General features: G+C 38.1%; 1 protein-coding gene across 5 annotated transcripts in view; it reads left to right on the top strand.

Moving 5' to 3' along the window:
• The window catches only part of CAMSAP2 (calmodulin regulated spectrin associated protein family member 2), a 128,268-nt gene that overhangs the window by 28,632 nt on the left and 79,926 nt on the right, over positions 1-19,710 (top strand). Inside the window, exon 1 of one of the 5 annotated variants that reach the window (XM_063647257.1) lies at positions 16,143-16,167. The exons of the other annotated variants lie outside the window; for them this stretch is intronic. The gene's annotated coding sequence lies outside the window, so the exon portion shown is untranslated. Of the gene's footprint in view, positions 1-16,142; positions 16,168-19,710 lie in introns of those variants that run through there. 5 annotated transcript variants of the gene reach the window in all.

Genomic DNA, 19,710 nt, shown 5'->3' with positions numbered 1-19,710 from the left:
ATGTAGTATTGTAATAGTAGGTGAGAAGACATTAATTTCTGGTCACCCTTGTATATGAGTGGCTTGCAAATTTATAAGCCAAACCTGTCTTTGAAAAATTAATTACATTCTCATAGATGTTGTTGAACAGGGTTTTCTTCTTCATGCACAGTGCTAGAACTCAATTTTCTGTTTACTACTCATGTACCTAATTTGGATTCCATTATTTCTAGGTAACATCTATACCTCTGTTACAAATTCACAATATCTTTTGATACCTTACAACCATGTTTATCATGTTAGAGTAACTCTTTATTTGTGATCATTTATTTGGAGCCCCAAGTTTACTTTCTCATAGAAATAACTTGATGAATGGTACTTACCTTATTAGATGATCTCACAAAGACTCTTTTTAATAAAACTGAATTGTCAGACCGTTTATTAATTTATTTAAGGAACTTCTGCATTGTCCTTTGTATTTTCTACCATGATTACAAAGAGTTTCATGTTCTTCAGTGTCTCACTTTCTAGCGGTGGCTTATAGAAAACTGTCCAATGTTTTAGGAGTGTAAAGGCACCAAACTCTGTACTACACTTAAACTGAATTTTGAAGGATGCGGAGGAATTTACCATGTAGAGAAATGAAGGCTGTGTTGTACGGTATTGTATATGGGAGTATAATGGGATGTTAAAAGGGAGTGTGAGAGCATGGTGTACCCTCAGGTCAAAGGAAGCAGCTTGGTTGTAGCGTTAGCACTAGCTGCCTTTTGAGGGGTGATAAGAAACGAGATCACAGAGTTAGATAGGGACAGGGCATGAATGACGTTTTATGCTATGCCAAGTGTTTACGCTGTCCTGGAAGTGATGGGAACCCTAGTGTAGGGTTTTAAGCCAGAGAAGGTATCATCAGATTTGTGTTTCAGAAAGTCACTGTGGTGTATTGTAGAAGAGATACCACTTAGGAGGCTGTTGAAATAGCTGGAGGCCTGAACTAAGGTGCAGGCCGTGAAGATTTATTAGTAGGGTTGAGTGGGAGAGACTTTTTTGTTGTTGTTGTTGTTGTTTTTGTTTGTTTGTTTTGTTTTGTTTTTTTGAGACGGAGTCTTGCTCTGTCACCAGGCTGGAGTGCAGTGGCGCGATCTCGGCTCACTGCAACCTCCACCTCCCAGGTTCAAGCGATTCTCCTGCCTCAGCCTCCCAAGTAGCTGGGACTACAGGCATGTGCCACCACGCCCGGCTAATTTTTGTATTTTTAGTAGAGATGGGGTTTCATCATGTTAGCCAGGATGGTCTCGATCTCCTGACCTCGTGATCCACCCACCCTGGCCTCTCAAAGTGCAGGGGATTACAGGCATGAGCCACTGTGCCTGGCTGGAGAGACCTCGTTAAGGTAGGATTGAGATAATACCTTGATTTATCAAGAATTGGGAGATTAGGAAGAGAAACCAGAACAGGGCTGGCAAAAAGTATTTTATCCATTATGTCAACTCTAATTAATTAATCAGTAGTTAAATACTGGAAGGTGGGAAAAACTAGCTCCTTGGTTTTCACTCTGTTCCTTTGGGAGCCTCGGGGTCTAAATGTTCCCTTCCCCATCCTGTGTTGCTCCTAGTGCTTTTGAACTCTTGTATTTTTTACCTAATAGTGGTAAATGACAAAAACAAGTAAAGGAACAGCTTTATAAGTTTGAAGTCTTGAGCTGATATTGCTAAACTTGCTATTTTTGATGAGAAAGATAAAGGCTGTTCTGTAAGACTCATACTAAGTTTCTCTTCTTCTTAGAAAAAGAGTTGAAAAGAATTTTTCCCCACACTCCAAGCAACGGACACCAGTGGGGTGTCCTCTAATTCAGTTCCAACATTATCTACCTGGAGATAGTATCAGATCAGTGTCAGATCCCACAGGTTGAGGGCTTAGTCCCCAAGACTACCCCACCACCACACCAGTCACAAGTCCAGGCCTCTGGTACTTCTCACTGATCGGCTTCAAGTTGGGGTTCCCATGACCCCCTCTTTGGGTTCAGTTAATTTGCCGGAGCAACTCACAGAACTCAGGGAAACTCTTACCTACATTTACTGGTTTATTATAAGGGATATTGCAAAGGATACAGATGAAGACACGTTTAGGGCAAGGTATGGGAGAAAGGGTGCGCCACCCTCCAGGAACCTCCCTGTGCTTAGCTGTCCAGAAGCTCCCTGAATCCTCTTCTCAGTTTTTTTGAAGCTTTATAATCTTGGCATCCCTTTTCCCAGGGTATAGGGTGGGACTGTCTCATAGAGGGTCTTAAGACCCACAATCAGAAAGGCAGGAGATGATTAGATTCCTGCCTTGGGTCAGGTGAAAGGAGGGCAGGAGATTCTGTTTCCTGAGGCCTAACACACCCATGATTATAATGAAAGACTATAACAAGGTCTTTAGAAGTTATGAACCAGGAACTGTAGACGGAAAGCAATATATATCATAACACTGCAGTGATCAAGTAGATAGATGATTCTCCCCTATCATGTCTTGGAAGATGTGAGGTGTGGGATTAAAAAAGTGAGTGTGGAAACGGGATAGGACCGAAGGTACAGAATTGTAGGGATGACATGAGGGATGAGGAAAATTGAGTACACTTTACAAATATTATGAATGTAATGTTTGATATAGGTTGTGCCCTATCGATGAGGAAATTGATCTATAACTGACTCCAAAAGGTGAGTTAACTTGCCCAAAGTCAAACAGGTAATAAACAATAATGTTAGGATTTAAACTTGCATCTGCTGATTCCAAAGCCCATGCTTATTCTGTTTACACCACGAGGCCTTCCCAAACCAAAACAAAAAGTCCCCCTACTATTTTTTTTTTTTTCCGAGACGGAGTCTCAGTCTGTCGCCCAGGTTGGAGTGCAGTGGCGCCATCTTGGCTCACTGTAAGCTCCACCTCCCGGGTTCACGCCATTGTCTTGCCTCAGCCTCTTGAATAGCTGGGACTACAGGTGCCCGCCACCACACCCAGCTAATTTTTTTTGTATTTTTGGTAGAGACGGTGTTTCACTGTGTTAGCCAGGATGGTCTCAATCTCCTGACCTTGTGATCCACCTGCCTCAGCCTCCCAAAGTGCTGGGATTACAGGCATGAGCCACCGCACCTGGCCTACTATTTCTATAGTACTTAATAGCTTGTAAAGCATGTATACGTTATTATTATTATTTTCTGATAATAACCAGAGAAGGCAAATAGGGCAGTTATTACCATCTCTTTTTTCACAAGTAAGGAAACTTTACGGATGGGTTTATTTAGTAGATACTTACTCAGTTCTTAGTGGAAAGAGATGTGGAAAGAAAAAATGCATAGATCATGATCACATGGCTAGGCTAGTTAGTAACAGAGCAGAGCTAGATCCCAGTCTTCTTACTTCTAACCCAGTCCTTATTCTACAAATGCATCCTGCTGCCATCCTTTTTCCTGTCCTTGTGGATTATACCATGTATTGATTCTGGAAAGACTAGCAGGAATACGAGCATGGAGTAGGATGTCAAATGCTGAGAGGCGATAGCAAAGAAGGGGAGAGGGGAACAGGGCAGGAATCCCAAGAATAGGAATAGAAGGGAGAAAAGGGGATTGTTTTGGTCACCTGACTAAAGCATTATTTTCTCATGTAAGAGATATATCTTGTTTAGCGACCACTGACAGGAAGATTTAGATCTACAAAAATAATTTACTTTGCAAAGTAATTTTTCATTTAAAAATATTTAGAATTAATTTTACATTGTTTTAGAAAAAACAGAACTTGAAGTAACAAGTTTTCAAGAACACGTGAAATGAAAAATACCATATTCATTATATTGTTTAATATAATGTTGATTATATTAAAAATTATCTCATTCTTAAGTAAAATATACATTCTCCTTTATTGATAACATATTTTATATTTTTTATATTGTACCAAGTATCATGCCTGGTACATAAGGGCTTGATAAACAAAGTGTTAATTTCTGGTCATAAAGAGATGTTTTAGGCAAATTGGGGAGGTGGATAATTCGTTATTTTTCCAGAGACCGTGTCTATGCCTCTCACTTTGCTTTCGGCCATTGCTGATTGATCTCAGGATTAAGAAATCAGATGTAAGATGGGCTGACTAGATTGTTTTCTGGAAAACTGGAAACCCAAAGGGAGGGAGAATCACTGTACAGTGATGGAAGGTGGTTGGAACCACCGTGTCTTATAGAAGCAGTGCCCTAGGGAGAAATCTGTGAGCTCCTGCTGCTGCAATACTGGAGCTGCTCAATTTCCATGCTTTCTGAGCTTAGTGTTTCAGCTCTTCCTTAGATTATGTGAACTGCTTTAGTGTTCCCTCAGTAAATTACAGCTAATTTAACAGAGTTAGATTCTGTTGCCTGCCATTAAAAGAACTGTAGCTAAACAGTAAATAAATAAAAAGCCACCTGTTGACTGACCACTTTTACTCACTTGAGGACAGATTTCATTACAGAAGTATAGTTTTAGAGCTGAAAGAGATCCTAGCAATTATCTGGTCTCGAGTTTTGAAATTCTCTTAACTATGACTCACAGTTAGGAATACATTTTCCTTCAAGATACACACCTGGTTTACCTAGTTACACATACATTACAGAAACTAAAGTACTTATCCTTGTAACTTTATTTTTTTGAGATTCTATTTGAAAAAAAAATATGGGTTGTGACCAACTAAATTGACTTTATGCATGACCCATGAATGGATTATAAACCCACATTTAAAAAATACTAATGTAGGCTGGGTACAGTGACTCATGCCTATAATCCCAGCACTTTGGGAGGCTGAGTTGGGTGGATCACTTGAGGCCAAGAGTTTGAGACCAGCCTGGACAACATGGCGAAACCCCGTCTTTACTAAACATACAAAAACTAGCCAAGTGGGGTGGCGTACGCCTGTAATCCTAGCTACTTGGGAGGCTGAGGCATGGGAATTGCTTGAGCCCAGGAGGCAGAGGTTGCAGTGAGCCAAGGTCATGCCACTGCACTCCAGCCTGGGCGACAGAGGGAGACTGTGTCTCAAAAAAATAAATAAAAATAAATAAATTAATCAAAAATACAAATGTAGTTAAATTGCTTTATCTTACAGAGAAGAGTGGTAAAATGACAGTGTTGATACTGGAAACTAAATACCATACCCATGTTTTTCTTTAAAAATGTATTTTCATTTTCAAATTACCAATAGCATCTATTTGTTTGAAAAGAGCTATGGAAATAATTTGTTGTACGTACTCTTACTTCCTTGAAGTTTGTCTAATCTCTATGGTGTACTGCTGCCGGATTAATTTTCCTGAAATACCACTTTGATATCTAGCTTATTTCCTAATTCAAAACTTTTAATTATTTTATTTGACTTAAAATGCCATATATATTTTGGGTTCAGATGTATGTCCTTTTAAATTTGTCAAATTTTCAGAGCTAGCAACTGTAAGTATGAGGGAAGAAGTTGCTGCAAACTTTGTCCATAAATTAGATAATTCACTTTTGAATAGTGAAAGTTTTATATTCTTTTGTTTGTAATCTTATGTACATAAGAGACAATTCAAAGTAACAAAAGCTAAGATACTTAGGGACTTGTCTGATATTACAGACCTGCCAGCAATAATTTTTATGAATATAGAAGATGAATTAAGCATATATTAACCATGACTTTTCATTTTTTATTTTTATTTATTTATTTATTTTGAGACAGAGTCTCCCTCTGTTGCCCAGGCTGGAGTGCAGTGGTGTGATCTCGGCTCACTGCAACCTCTGCCTCCCAGGTTCAGGTGATTCTCTTGCTTCACCCTCCCAAGTAGCTGGGACTACAAGTGCATGCCACCATGCCCGGCTAGTTTTTTTTGTATTTTTAGTAGAGACGGAGTTTCGCCATGTTAGCCAGGCTGGTCTCGAACTCCTGACCTCACATGATCCGCCTGCCTCAGCCTCCCAAGTGCTCAGATTACAGGTGTGAGCTACCATGTCCGGCCGCATCTTTTAAAAAGATAAAAAGATTTCTATGCATTCACTGCAGATTAATAAATTTAAATAGATGGTGTATTATAAGGTAAGTTAGCGTCAGTGTCTGGGACCCGGCCTATTCTGGAGTAATAATGTTCTCCTAGTTTAAATATCTAAAAAACTAACAGTAGACACACACATATAAATAATTGGAGTGGCTTGGTACGGTGGCTCAGGCTTGTAATCTCAGTACTTTGGGAGACCGAGGTGGGCGGATTGCTGGAGCTCAGGAAGTCAAGGCTACAGTGAGCCATGATCATGCCACTGCACTTCAGCCTGGGCAACAGAGCAAGACTCTGTCTCAAAAAATAAAATAAAATAAAATAAAATATTGGAGCACAAGGTTGAGATGTTTTAATAGGTTTTGTATTAAAACTACGTATTTTTCTGATTTACACAATACAGTGTAGTGCTGTAGAACAGTGGACAGTCACGGCAGTTGTCTGTGGCCATCCATACCCCAGTGAGTGTTGAGCAGATTGATGCCCCAACACTGCCATGATATGGAACCATTTTTGCAATTTGTTAGGTTATAGCAGTGAAGCAGATTATTTTTAATTAATGTCAGTGATGTGATTTAGTGAAATAAAATAGGTGGTCATTAAAACAAAAACTTTAGTAACTGTTATTTGGTTGCTTGCTTGTTTTCCGGTAACTGCATAAATGAGCTTCTGTAATAGAAAAAAAAAAATCTTTACAATGCTCAGATTCCTTCTCAGCCTGTACTGTTCCATGTTTGAAAAGAGTGTTAGAATGAGCTGTGTTACAAAGTGCACTGTGTTACAAGCTGTCCCAAGGGCCCGTCTTTTCAGGAAGTTCTTTTGCTATACTTGGAGGATCGTGAGAATACTGATTATTGTTTTCCTGAAGCTAAAACTATTAGTTTGTGGTTAGCAAACAAGTAAACAAATATTAAAAAGGTAACTAGAGAGTGGTGAAAGCTATGAAGAAAGTAAAAGCAGGATAATACAAGTGATCTGAAGGAATCATGTGTTATTTTATTATAGTTAGAGTGGCTAGGAGCAGTCTTATACAGGAGATTATGTTTGAGCAGAGATTTGAAAGATGAGGAGCCATTTAGGCAAAGATCAGAGGCTAGCGCATTGCTGACGGAGGGAATAAATACGAAGACCCTGAGTTAGTATATAATTCACAAAATAAATAAACTTCATGGCTGGATGATAAAGGTCCTACTAAGAATTTCCTGGAGGGAACATCTTCAGGAATTTGAAAGTGTAGAGTCACATTTATTTACCATATAATATGTGTGATAGGAAGTACTTGACTCATTCAATAAGTACTTGTTGGTTACGGGATGTAGTAATGAGAAGACAGACCAAGCCCCTGCTTTCATGGAGCTACTATTTTAGCAGTAAAGATGACCAGAAAACAATTAGACAAATTGTAACAATTTCAGGAAATGGTAAATGCTGTGAAAAAAATAAATTAGTAAGGAGCTACAAGGAGTGGAACATGCTCTTTTCATAGGAGGCTGTCAGGGAAGGCCTGTCAACTGAGTTGATATTTGAACTGAGACCTAAATACCTGAAGGAACTGGCAGATGATCTGGAAAAAGAACATTCCAGGCAAAAGAAATAGTAAGCTTACTGGCTCTGATGTAAGAGGAGTTTGGTATGTTTCAGGAACTGAAAGAAGGCCACTGATTTTGGTAGTGAGCAAGATTGATATGGAGAGTGATAAGAGATCTGGTTAGAGAAAAAGATTGTAGCCAAAGCAAGTAAAGCTCTGTAAGCCAGATTTTATTGTGAATGTGCAAGGATGTCACTGGAGGATTTTAAGGAGGACAATGAGTTGATCTGGTTTACTTTTTTTCAGAATCATTAAATGCCATAATAATAATTTTGGTAAAATAGAAAAGCTTCCTTTTTCATGAATATCCGGGGTTTTTTTGTTGTTTGTTTTTTGTTTTTTGAGATGGAGTCTCACTCTGTTGCTCAGGCTGGAGTGCAGTGGCGCAATCTCAGCTCACTGCAACCTCCACCTTCCAGGTTCAAGCAGTTCTCCTGCCTCAGTCTCCCAAGTAGCTGGGATTACAGGCGCACGCCACCACACCTGGCCAATTTTTGGATTTTTAGTAGAGATGAGGTTTCACCATGTTGACCCAGGTTGGTCTCGAACTCCTGATCTCAGGTGATCCACCCCACACCGCCCTCGGCCTCCCGAACTGCTGGGATTACAGGCATGAGCCACCATGCCTGGCCAGAATGTTTGTATTTTAATGTAGTAACGTTATAGTAAAACAAAATAATTTGGGAAAAGACTTGATGACAAGTATATAACTTTAGTAAGTACAGAGTGCTATACCAATATAAAATCCCTGTTTCATCAAGGCAAAAGCTTTCAAGGATCTTTAAAAACAACAAAAAAAGAAAAATCACTGTTTCTTGCATGGTGAAGTAGGTAGTCAACATGAGTAATAATAATCCAGATAAGAACTTTCAAAAGCTTCTTTTTTATAGCAAAACATTTTGCCAATCTTATTATTTTTTAAAAAATTGTTTTTGGTGTTGAAAATGCATAGCTTTAGATGTTGTAATCATAGTATTTGGTCAGGGAGCTTGGAAACATTTTAATTGTTCTTCCACCCAGCCTTCAGGTTGCTTTGTGGAGAAATACTTGAGAGAACTAGGCACAGAAAAGGTAAAGCAAGACAAAGAAAACATTTTAGCATTAGCTCAGGTTAGGTTCCAACCCCTGATGCAGAAATCTGTTAGGTGAAACTGGACCAAGTAAAAGGGCTGTTTCTGTCCTGAGCCAGATTGGCCTAGAACCAAGTGTAGTCATAAATGTCCTTTATTTTCCTACGACAACCAAACATGGAACTCATTCTTCCAAAAATAGGGTCAATGGTCATCCTGCCTTCAGAGGGAGAAGAACTTGAGGGTAAGAGAGAGAGAGAAACCTGGGCAGGCTTGTGCACAGGAAGGGCAGGAATAGATAAAGAGTTGACCGGGTGTGGTGTTGGGTGCCTGTAATCCCAGTACTTGGGAGACTGAGGCATAAGAACCACTTGAACCTGGGAGGTGGAGGTTGCAGTGAGCCGAGATTGTGCCACTGCACTCCAGCCTGGGCAACAGAGTAAGACTGTCTTAAAAAAACAAAACAACAACAACAAAAAAACCAGACATTCATGAAAAAGGAAGCTTTTCTATTTTACCAAAACTATTATTATGGCATTTAATGATTCTGAAAAAAAGTAAACCATTGGTGGAAGACTTGGGAGAAGAGTGAGAAAAAAGGAGGAAGGAGAGTCAATGAGAAAGGAAGGAAAAGAAGGAGCTGGAATTGGGAGGAGACAGTTTCCAGACAGGTGCTTGCCTCAAGGCCCCTTATGTGGAAAATCTTCAAAGGAGAGAGAAGGACAAAACACCTCAAGTTTTCTCAGAGCTCCTCTTAATACCTTATTTAATAATCATAAGGAAGAGAGAATGAGAGAAGGATGACCAACCTTTCTCCTGAAGGAGTAGGTCCTGGGCTCATCAACACTGCAGCCATATGGGAAGAGGCAAAGAAAAAGCCATGACTCAGTGCTGACCTTTGACTGCTTTGAATATGCTAACCCTACAAAATGTGGGGCCCAGTCTGTGTTTTGGAGTCATTTATTCTCTTTCCTAGATACGGAATAGAGGGATGGACCCCTTTATTCCTCATGGTGCTTAGAAGAGAGAAGTTATTTCCTTCCCCTTGAGCCATCTTTGTAATGAAAAGGATTTAGACTTTTTCATTTTTTGTCTGTGTAGTAAAGTTGCTTCAGAAAAACAATGAGAAGAAGCATGGTAAAACATCTTGTGAATAACCTCAAAAGAAAGAATATTGCATGTATCTCTAATTGCCTTTTTTTCCTCCCTGATAAATGAGGAGAGATAAATCGTATTGAACAAAGTACTAAAAAGTGCTCAACAACACTTTTATCTCTTTAAGTTTTTCTTTTTCTAACTTCTAGGAGTCATTTTTAGGAAAGATGGATGCCTGTAGATTTCAGCATATTTTTATATAATGGAGCCAAAGTGAAATTTTTCAAGTTCTTAATAGGAAAAAAAGGTGTACTTTACAGTTGTGCCACCCAGCCAAGGCTAACATATATTCTCTATATATGCTATATGTGCATATATTCTATAATATAATCTATATTAAAAAGTGTGATTTTGGAAATAAAAAATTAGCTGGGCATGGTGGCAAGTGCCTGTAGTCCCAGCTACTCGGGAGGCTGAGGTGAGAGGATGGCTTGTGCCTGGGAGGTAAAGGCTGCAATGAGCTGTGATTATGCCACTGCACCCAGCCCAGGTTACAGAGCGAGACCCTGACTCCAGAAAAAAATTTGTGAGGCCAGGCACAGTGGCTCACACTTATAATCCCAGCACTTTGGGAGGCTAAGGCCAGAGGATCACTTGAGCTCAGGAGTTCAAGACCAGCCTGGGCAACATAGAACTTGTTAAAGTGTGCTTTTTACAGAATCAAAAAACAATTTTATATAGAATCTTTTTATACAGAATCAACTCCACAAAGAGGGGGCCATAATTGTCATCGTATTCCCAGTGCCTGGTCTAGAGAAGATGTTGAATCATTGAACAAATAAGAGGTATTAGTGAATATTTTAATTAAGAATTAAATATATTTTTTAAGAAAATAAAGTCATTCAGAATTATTACTAAGAGAGTGGTGGAGGTTCTTTGTTTTGTTCCTCCCTTGACATTTGAATAGAGTAAGCAGTAATTATTGAAATACGTATTTATTGAGTTTTGAGAATTAAGTGTTTTGGGGAAGGCTCCTGAATGCCTGGAGTTTATACGATTATCTAACCAAGTGATTAGATGGTTTGTTTTCTACTTTATCATTTTAATATAACAAGTACCTTTATATTTTCAAATACTCATGGGGAAAAGAGTGTGGACTTTTGGTTTCAGTTAACCAGTGATCATTTGACTTTCCTCTCTACCTTTGCTTTTTGTGTCTAGCTGTGTTGTTTAAAATTTAACAAATAAATTAATCATGTTTAATATATAATACCTGCATTTTTACCAGTTTTTTTCATGAAGTGAAGCATGATTGAGATATAAATACTGTAGATCTATTTAATACCAATGATATATTTTAGAAACTAAATCCAGCTACAGTAGATTTAGGATGTTCCTCATTTTTTTCATTATATATTAATAGTTGGATTGTATTGATCTAGAAATCTTTTAATTATATGTTAATTCAGAATTTTATTGGGTTGGGTCCAAACCATTTTTTTGCAAGAGCAGTTAAAATCCAAAGAATAGCTATGACCTACGGCTGTTGGTGTGGGGCCTCTGGCACAAGATGATGAATGAGGCCAATCAGATTCTTTGCCTCAGAAACCTGAACAAATCGTGGAAGGAATTTGCTTATTAGCAAATTGGGAAATTAAGCAAAGTCATGAAGTAGAGTTAGGGCTGGAGGAGCTGTGAGAAACCATGGAGTTAACGCTGGGGAGGGTGCCTGGAAAAGCTTCATAACCATTTTTCCATTTTAATGAATATAGGTCTATACCGTGATTTTTGAAGGCTGCACAATGTTCTGTGGTATGAAAAGTACCACAATTTATTTGCCTCAATCCCTTGTTGATGAGTGTTTAGGACCTCCCCACACCAAAGGGTTTTTAATCACAATGACACCATCAGAGTTCAATTTTTAAAAGATAGAAAAGACTGTGTAACCTAGACTAAGCAAACTAGGTATATATTGTAGTGACTTTTACTCTCATAGGAAAAAGAGGAGAGAAAGGAATTGGAGTCAGGAAAATGGCCATGGTAGAGTGCAGAGATAATGCATTCAGTTTGGGACAAGTTTAGGATGCCTTCAGGACACCCAGGAAAAGATAACCAGGGAGGTATGGGCTTGAGATAGAGATTTGGGAAACAGCTGAGAGTAGTAGTTATTTGAAGTCATGGAAATTGTGATGCCCAGGGAGGGCATGTTTTAAAGTGAAAAGAGAAGGTCAGGGATAGAACTGTTAGAAGACAAATATTTAACTAATGTGCAGAAAATATTGTGGAGGATAGTCAAAGGTGTAGGATATAGAATTGAACAACTCTGGGTAACATCTGAAACTTCTTGTTCTATGAAATGCCTATTTTTTTTCTGATTTTTTTTCCATTTTGCTGGTTGATCATGTTTTTGGTCTTATATCTCAGATTGGGAAAATATTTTAACAATGTGTTTAATAACTAGAATATCAGGATATGTTAAGAGTGATCTTATAGATTTTTCATAATTTTGAAATAAAAATGGAAAATTCTTTAAACTTTTTAAAAATAATGAGGCAGACAGGTTCAGAAATTATTTGGCTATTTTGACATTTTATCATTTGTAATAAATACTATGCATAGGTACCGTGTGTCTATAATAAGCCTTTTCTTCTTATTAATAGAGTTTATGCCATACCATTAGTTTCCTTGTCACTAAAAGAATATATGAATATTTTTCAAGAAAGCCTGAAAACGCAAAGAAACTAGTTTTTTTGTCTTTATTTTGTTAAATAGCATTATTTATTGAATTGTTAATGTTTAGAATTTAGATTTAAATACTGTCAGTGATTTATTACGAATTAGTGTTTTAAAGGATCCATATATGACATGCTCTACCAAAATTACAGAGGTCGATGTTTTATGGGGCAGTACTTGTCAACTCTTTGAAAAGCTGGTGCTGGTAAGGTGTTGTCAGCTGATAGAGTTAAAAAAACTTAACAGTCTTTTGTAACCCTTCAGCAGTAAAGATTGACAACTTTATTGTAGGTAGGAGCATTTAGTGAGAATTATGACACCCTGTTAATTTTGCTTAATTTGGGGGCAAGGAAAACACCTGCTTTGTGGTTGACTAGCATCCCTTCTAGCATACTTGTTCATATATTCAAACTTATTTCAAGTAAGTATAAGTTCTGGTACCCACCAGATCTACAATTCCTGATAGCTACACTTTCTGTGCTCTGGCCATATCTGTTTGTAGAGGCAGTGAGGTGTGGGTTAGGTAATGTTTGGTCTCTTAGTTCCACCTCTAAGGCCTGCTAATGTGGTAGTTGCTTGCCAGCAGCATAGGTCTGAAAATGGGTGACTTCTAGATACTTGGTAGGTTGGAGGAAAGGTGTTACTACTTCTTACTGTGCTGTTTGAGTATTTGCCATAGATGTTTACGTTCAAATCTTGTGAAACCCCCTGCTGTTTCTCAACTGTAAGTTGTCTTTGTAGTTTATAAAAACCTGGGATGGCTACTTAACGAGGTAGATATCATGACTTTTTCTTTTCTCTTTCTCATACATAGTGCTTGGGAAATGAAGCCTGACTGAGTGGTAGAAGTAAATGGGGGAACAGTTACGATTATGTCAAAACCTTGTGTGGTTCAGTTTCGTTTTCTTCTAATAAAACTAGTGCCATGAGGCACATTTTTTTATACACACCCAGCTGAAAGAAATGTGCTGACAAACTTTTTTTCAGGGAATTTTTTGAGTGTTAATTGGAGCTTTTACTGATGGTTATTTTTATATGATAAAGTATATTTCAGTGAATTTAATGTAACTTGTTTTAGATTTTTAGATTTGAAGCACAGTTTTTGGCTCAGGACCAAATATGCCTGGAAAACTTTCAAATCTGGAAAGCTATAAAACACAAACATACTTTGAAGTATGGCATGTGTGACTGTTTAAAATATACTAGGAATGTCTTTATTGGTTAGCAAATGAAAGAACATAGCTATCATTTTTATATTGTTGGCATAGGGTAGCAGCAATTATGTTGAGTGGTGGTGGACAGGCCTGAGCTGCCTTATATAAATTATCATAAAAATAAGTTTGCCCAGGTCGCTATGGTTAGGACATTTGAAAAATACATATGTTCTGTACTTAAATCTTGATTTATTGAATATAATCGTCTAGTGGGTTTTTTCATAAAGCCTATGTTGTATACTGTTTTTTTGTTGTTTGTTTGTTTTTGTTTTTTTTGAGACAGGGTCTCACTCTGTCACTCAGCTTGAAGTGCAGTGGCATCATCTCGGCTCACTGTATCTTCAGCCTCCCGGGCTCAGGTGATCCTCCTATCTCAGCCTCCCAAGTAGAGATTACAGGCATGCTCACTATACCTGGCTAATTTTTTTGTATTTTTTGTAGAGACAGGGTTTTGCCATGTTGCCCTGGCTGGTTTCGAACTCTTGAGCTCAAGCGATCCTCCTGCCTCGGCCTCCCAAATTAATAGGATTGCAGGTGTGAACCACTGCGTGTAATCTCATGATTACATCATGTATACTCTTGATAGTTACTGTTTTTTCCTGCTTACATGTCTTTGATGGCTCATTGGCAACTCCATTATTAGTGAACCAGGCACATGAAGAAATTTCCTAATTTATTTCCTTTAAGTATTAATTGATATAACATTTTGGAGGAAAAAACATAAAAATAAATGATTACAGTGAAGTTTGAAGATTATCTTCAGATTTTATTCATTATTGTAATAAAGTGATTCTGTAGGCTAACCTGATAGCCATACAGTGACTGTATAATGCCTTAAGTAATAAAAACACTAAAAATCTTTAGAGCATTGGGAAATTTTTAGAGCAGTTTGATATACATCTCATTTGATGCCGTGTGTGGTAAGAAATGAAGTATTATCCCACATTTAACAGATGAAGATGAGGCTGAGTGAAGTCCATTGATGTCCTAAGGTCAGAACTTTCTTTTTTAAAAAATCAACTTTACTAAGGCATAATTTACATAAAATGTACCAATTTAAAGTAATTTGAACAGTTTTGACAAAGGTATGCACTCTTGTAAATACCACTCCAGTTGAGATATAGAACATAATCACCCCCCAAAATTCCCTTGTGCCTTTTTGCAGTCAGCCCGCAGCCCCACCCCACTTCAGGCATTCATTAATCTCAGTTCTGTCATTGTAGATTAATTTTTGCCTGTTCTAGAATTTCATATAGATGAAAGCAAACTGCACGAACTGTTTTTTTACTAGATTCTTTTGCTCATATTTTTTAGATTCATCTATGTCGCTATGGGTAGTTTATTCCTTTTTATTGCTGAATATTCCATTCTGTGAATACCACAATTTGCTTATTCATTTACTTGCTGATGGACTTTGATGCTGTTTCCAGTTTTGGTGTGTTAGAAATAAAGCAACTATGATTTGTATTTAGACATGTATTTTCATTTCTCTCTCTCTCTTTTTTTTTTTTTTTTTGAGATGGGGTCTCACTCTGTCATCCAGGCTAGAGTACAGTGGCACTGGCTTGATCACGGGCTCAACCTCCTGGGCTCAGGTGATTCTCCCACCTCTGCCTCCCAAGTAGCATGTACTACCATGCCCAGCTAATTTTTTGTAGACATAGGGTTTCACTATGTTGCCCAGCCTGGTCTGGAACTCTTGGAATCAAGCGATTCGCCTGCCTCGGCCTCCCAAAGTACTGGATTACAGGCCTGAGCCACTGCACCCGACCTTATTTTCATATCTCTTGGTGGGCCACATGTATGTTTGACTATTAAGCTATCAAGCAATTTTCCAAAGTGGTTGTACTTTCTATTTCACCACCAGCAGTGTATGAGAGTTCCATTTGCTCCACTTCTTTGCCAATACTTTTGGTATTGTCAGTCTTAATTGTAGAAATTCTAGTGTGAATTAGATTCTCCTTGTGGTTTTATTTTGCATTTCCCTGAGGACTGATAGAATTTAATGTTTTTTGTATGCTTACTGGTCATTCATACATCTTTTATGAAATGTCTGTTCAAATCTTTTTCTCAATGTCTTATTGGGGTTTTTATTTTCTTATTACTGTAGGAGTTCCTTATCCTGAATACAAGTCCTTTGACAAATACATGCATTGCAGATACTGTCTCCTAGTTTGTGGTTCACATTTTATTTTCTTTTCTATTTTTGAGACAAGGCCTTGCTCTGTTGTCCAGGCTGGAGTGCAGTGGCATGATCATGACTCACTGCAGCCTCGACTTCCTAGCCTCAATCAATCCTCCCTCTTCAGCCTCCTAAGTAGCTGGGACTATAGGCGATTGCCACCAAACCTGGCTAATTAAAAAAAAAATTTTTTTTTGTAGAAACGGCCTCACTGTGTTGCCCAGATAGTTTTGAACTCCTGGGCTCAAGTAGTCCTCCTGCCTTGGCCTCCCAAAGTGCCGGGATTACAGGTATGACCACCATGCCCAGCCTGCATTTCATTTTCTTTGTGGTGTCTTTCAAGGAATTTTAAATTTTGATGAAAACCAGTTTACAATTTTTTTCTTTTATAGTTAGTGCTTTTATGTCATAAGAAATCTTTCCTTGCCTAATTATGGTTGTAAAGATTTTTTTCCCCTATGTTTTCTTCTCAAAGTTTACAGTTTTAGCTTTTTCATTTAGAACTATGATTCATTTTGGATCAGTTTTTTTGTATAGTGTGGTTGAGGTTCATTTTACCCTTTTTTTTTTTTTAACAAGATTATCTAGTTGTTCCAGTAGTATTTATTGAAGACTGTTGTCTCCCCATTGACTGACGTTGACACCTGTGTCTCTTCCATTGATTTAGATGTCTATTAGGCCGTGCCACACAGTCTTGACTAATGTAGCTTCATAATAAGTCTTGAAACTTGTTAGTGTAAGCCATCCAGCTTTGTTGTTTTTTATCAAAATTGTTGTAGTTATTCTAGGTTCTTTGCATTTCCATATAAATTTTAGAATCAACTTGTCAATTTCTATTAAAAAAAAAAGCTTGCTAGGATTTAGATTGGAATTGTGTTGAATCTATAGACCATTTTGGGAAGAATTGATAGTTTAACAATTTTTGTCTTCCAGTGAAAACATGGTTTCTCTTCTTATTTAAGTATTCTTTAATTTATTTCGGCAGTGTTTTATAGTTTTTAGCATATGAGATTCATACGTACTTTGTTGAATCTTTCATATTTTTTATTTGGAATTGCATTTCAGATTTAATTCTTAAATTGTTTATTGCTAATATATAGAAATACAATTGAATTTTGAACATTTTTTTTATCCTGTGACCTTGCTGTATACATTTATTCCTAGTATGTTTTTGTGGATTTGTCAGAACTTTCAACCTAAACAATCATGTTGTCTGTGAATAAACACAGTTTTACTTCTTCCTTTCCACTATGTATGTGATCTGCTCCCCGCTTCTTATTGCACTGCCAAACACTAACAGGTAATGTTGAGTAAAAGTGGTGAGACCAGACATTTTTGTCTTATTCCTCATCTTATCAGGAATCTGTTGAGTTTCCCTTGTTAAATGTGATATTATCTGTAGGATTTTTGAAGATGTTCTTTTTCGGGTTAAGGGAGTTCCTTTCTGTTCCAAGTTTGCTAAGAAATATATGTATGTTTATGTTTTTAAAATCATGAATAAGTGCTGTATTTTGCAAATGCTTTTTCTGCCTCTATTAAGATAATCATATGGCTTTTCTCATTTATCCTGTTAATAGGTGAGTTACATTGATTTTCAAATATTAAACTAGTCTTGAATTCCTGGAGTTAAACTCAGTTGGTCACGGTAAATTATCTCTTTTATATATTGTTAGGTTTAATTTGTTAATATTTTCTCAAGGGTGTTTTACACCCATGTTCGTGAGAGATATTTTTCTTCTCATTTCTTTGTCTTGTGTTAGCATCAGGGTAATACTGTCTTTATATAATGAGTTGCAAAGTGTTCCCTACTCCACTATTTTCTGAAAGACTTCACTTAGGATTTCTGTAATTTCTTCCTTAAATGTTGGGCAGAATTCACTAGGTATGCCACCGGGGCTTGATGTTTTCTTTTTTTTTCTTTTGGTTTTTTTTTTTGAGGTGGAGTCTCACTCTGTGCCCAGGCTGGAGTGCAGTGGCGTGATCTTGGCTCACTGCAACCTCTGCCTCCCAGGTTCAAGCGATTCTCCTATCTCAGCCTCCGAAGTAGCTGAGATTACAGGTGCCCCCCCACCACACCCGGGTAATTTTTGTATTTTTAGTAGAGATGGGGTTTCGCCATGTTTGCCAGGCTGATCTCGAACTCCTGACCTCAAGCAGTCCATCTGCCTCGGCCTCCCAAAGTGCTGGGATTATAGGCGTGAGCCACGCACCTGGCTGATATTTTCTTTTTTTTGAGACAGAGTCTTGTTCCGTTGTCCAGGCTGGAGTTCAGTGGCGTGATCTTGGCTCACTGCAACCTCTGCCTCCTAGGTTCAAGTGATTCTTGAGCCTCAGCTTCCTAAGTAGCTGAGATTAAAGGCATGTGCCCCTACTCCTGGCTAATTTTTTGTACTTTTAGTAGAGAAGGGGCTTCACCATGTTCGTCAGGCTGGTCTCAAACTCCTGACCGCAAATGATCCGCCCGCCTTGGCCTCCCAAAGTGCTGGGATTACAGGCGTGAGCCACTGCACCCAGCCAATTTTGGTTATTTTATATCTTTTAAGACATTTGTCCATTTCATCTAAATATGTCAATTTATTGGCATTAAGTTGATTATAATACTCCCTTATTATCTTTTTAATATCTATAGAACCTGTAGTGATATCCCTTTTTACTTTCCTGGTGTTATTAATATGTATGGAGGTTTATCAATTCTGTTATCTTTTCTAAAAACCAGCTCTTTGTTTCAGTTTTTTAAACTAATTTTTGCTTGTTTTCTGTTTCACTGATTTCTGTTCTTTATTATTTCTTTTCTTTTTCTTATTTTGGCTTTTTAAAAAAATCTGGCTTCTTAAGATGTACTCTTAGGTTATTAATTTTAAAGCTTTCTTCTTTTCTGATACAAACACTTAAAGCCATAAATTGCTTTCTTTTTTTTTTTTTTTTTTTTGATGGAGTCTTGCTCTGTCGCCCAGGCTGGAGTGCAGTGGCGCAATCTCAGCTCGCTGCAGCCTCCGCCTCCCGGGTTCAAGCGTTTCTCCTTCCTCAGCCTCCTGAGTAGCTGGAATTATAGGCGCCCGCCACCATGCCCAGCTGATGTTTGTATTTTTAGTAGAGACGAGATTTTGCCATGTTGGCCAGGCTGGTCTCGAACTCGACCTCAGGTGATCCACCAACCTCGGCCTTTTAAAGTGCTGGGATTACAGGCATGAGCCACTGCGCCCAGCCTAAGCAACAGATTTTCGATGTAGATGAAATAGCCTTCCTTTGGAAGAGGGTGCCATATAGGACTTGCATAGCTAGAGAGGAGAAGTCAGTGTCTGGCTTCAGTGCTTCAAAGGATAGGTTGACTGTTTTGTTATGGGCTATGCGGGCTAATGTAGCTGGTGACTTTAGATTGAAGCCAGTGCTCGTTTACCGTTCTGAAAATCCTAGGGCACTTAAGAACTATGCTAAATTGACTATGCCGGTGCTCTATAAGTAGAACAACAAAGCCTGGATGACAGCACATCTGTTTATAGCATGGTTTACTGGATATTTTAAGCCCTTGTTGAGACCTGCTCAGAAAAAAAAAAGATTCCTTTCAAAATATCACTGCTCATTGACAATGCGCATGGTCACCCAAGAGCTGTGATGGAGAGAGACAAGGGCATGAATGTTTTCATGCCTGCTAACCCAGCTTCTGTTCTGTGGCCCATGGATCAGGGAGTAATACTGAGTTTCAAGTCTTTTTATTTAAGAAATAACATTTTCTAAGTATATATCTGCTATAGATAGTGATTCCTCTGTTGGATCTGGGCAAAGTAAATTTAAAACCTTCTGAAAAGGATTTACCATTCTAGATGCCATTCATG

The sequence above is a fragment of the Pongo pygmaeus genome, chromosome 1 (genome assembly GCF_028885625.2).
Source record: "Pongo pygmaeus isolate AG05252 chromosome 1, NHGRI_mPonPyg2-v2.0_pri, whole genome shotgun sequence".
In the NCBI taxonomy this organism is placed as follows: Eukaryota; Metazoa; Chordata; class Mammalia; order Primates; family Hominidae; genus Pongo; species Pongo pygmaeus.
The sequence above is the reverse complement of the archived record's forward strand: the minus strand, read 5'-3'. Positions and strand labels throughout refer to the sequence as shown.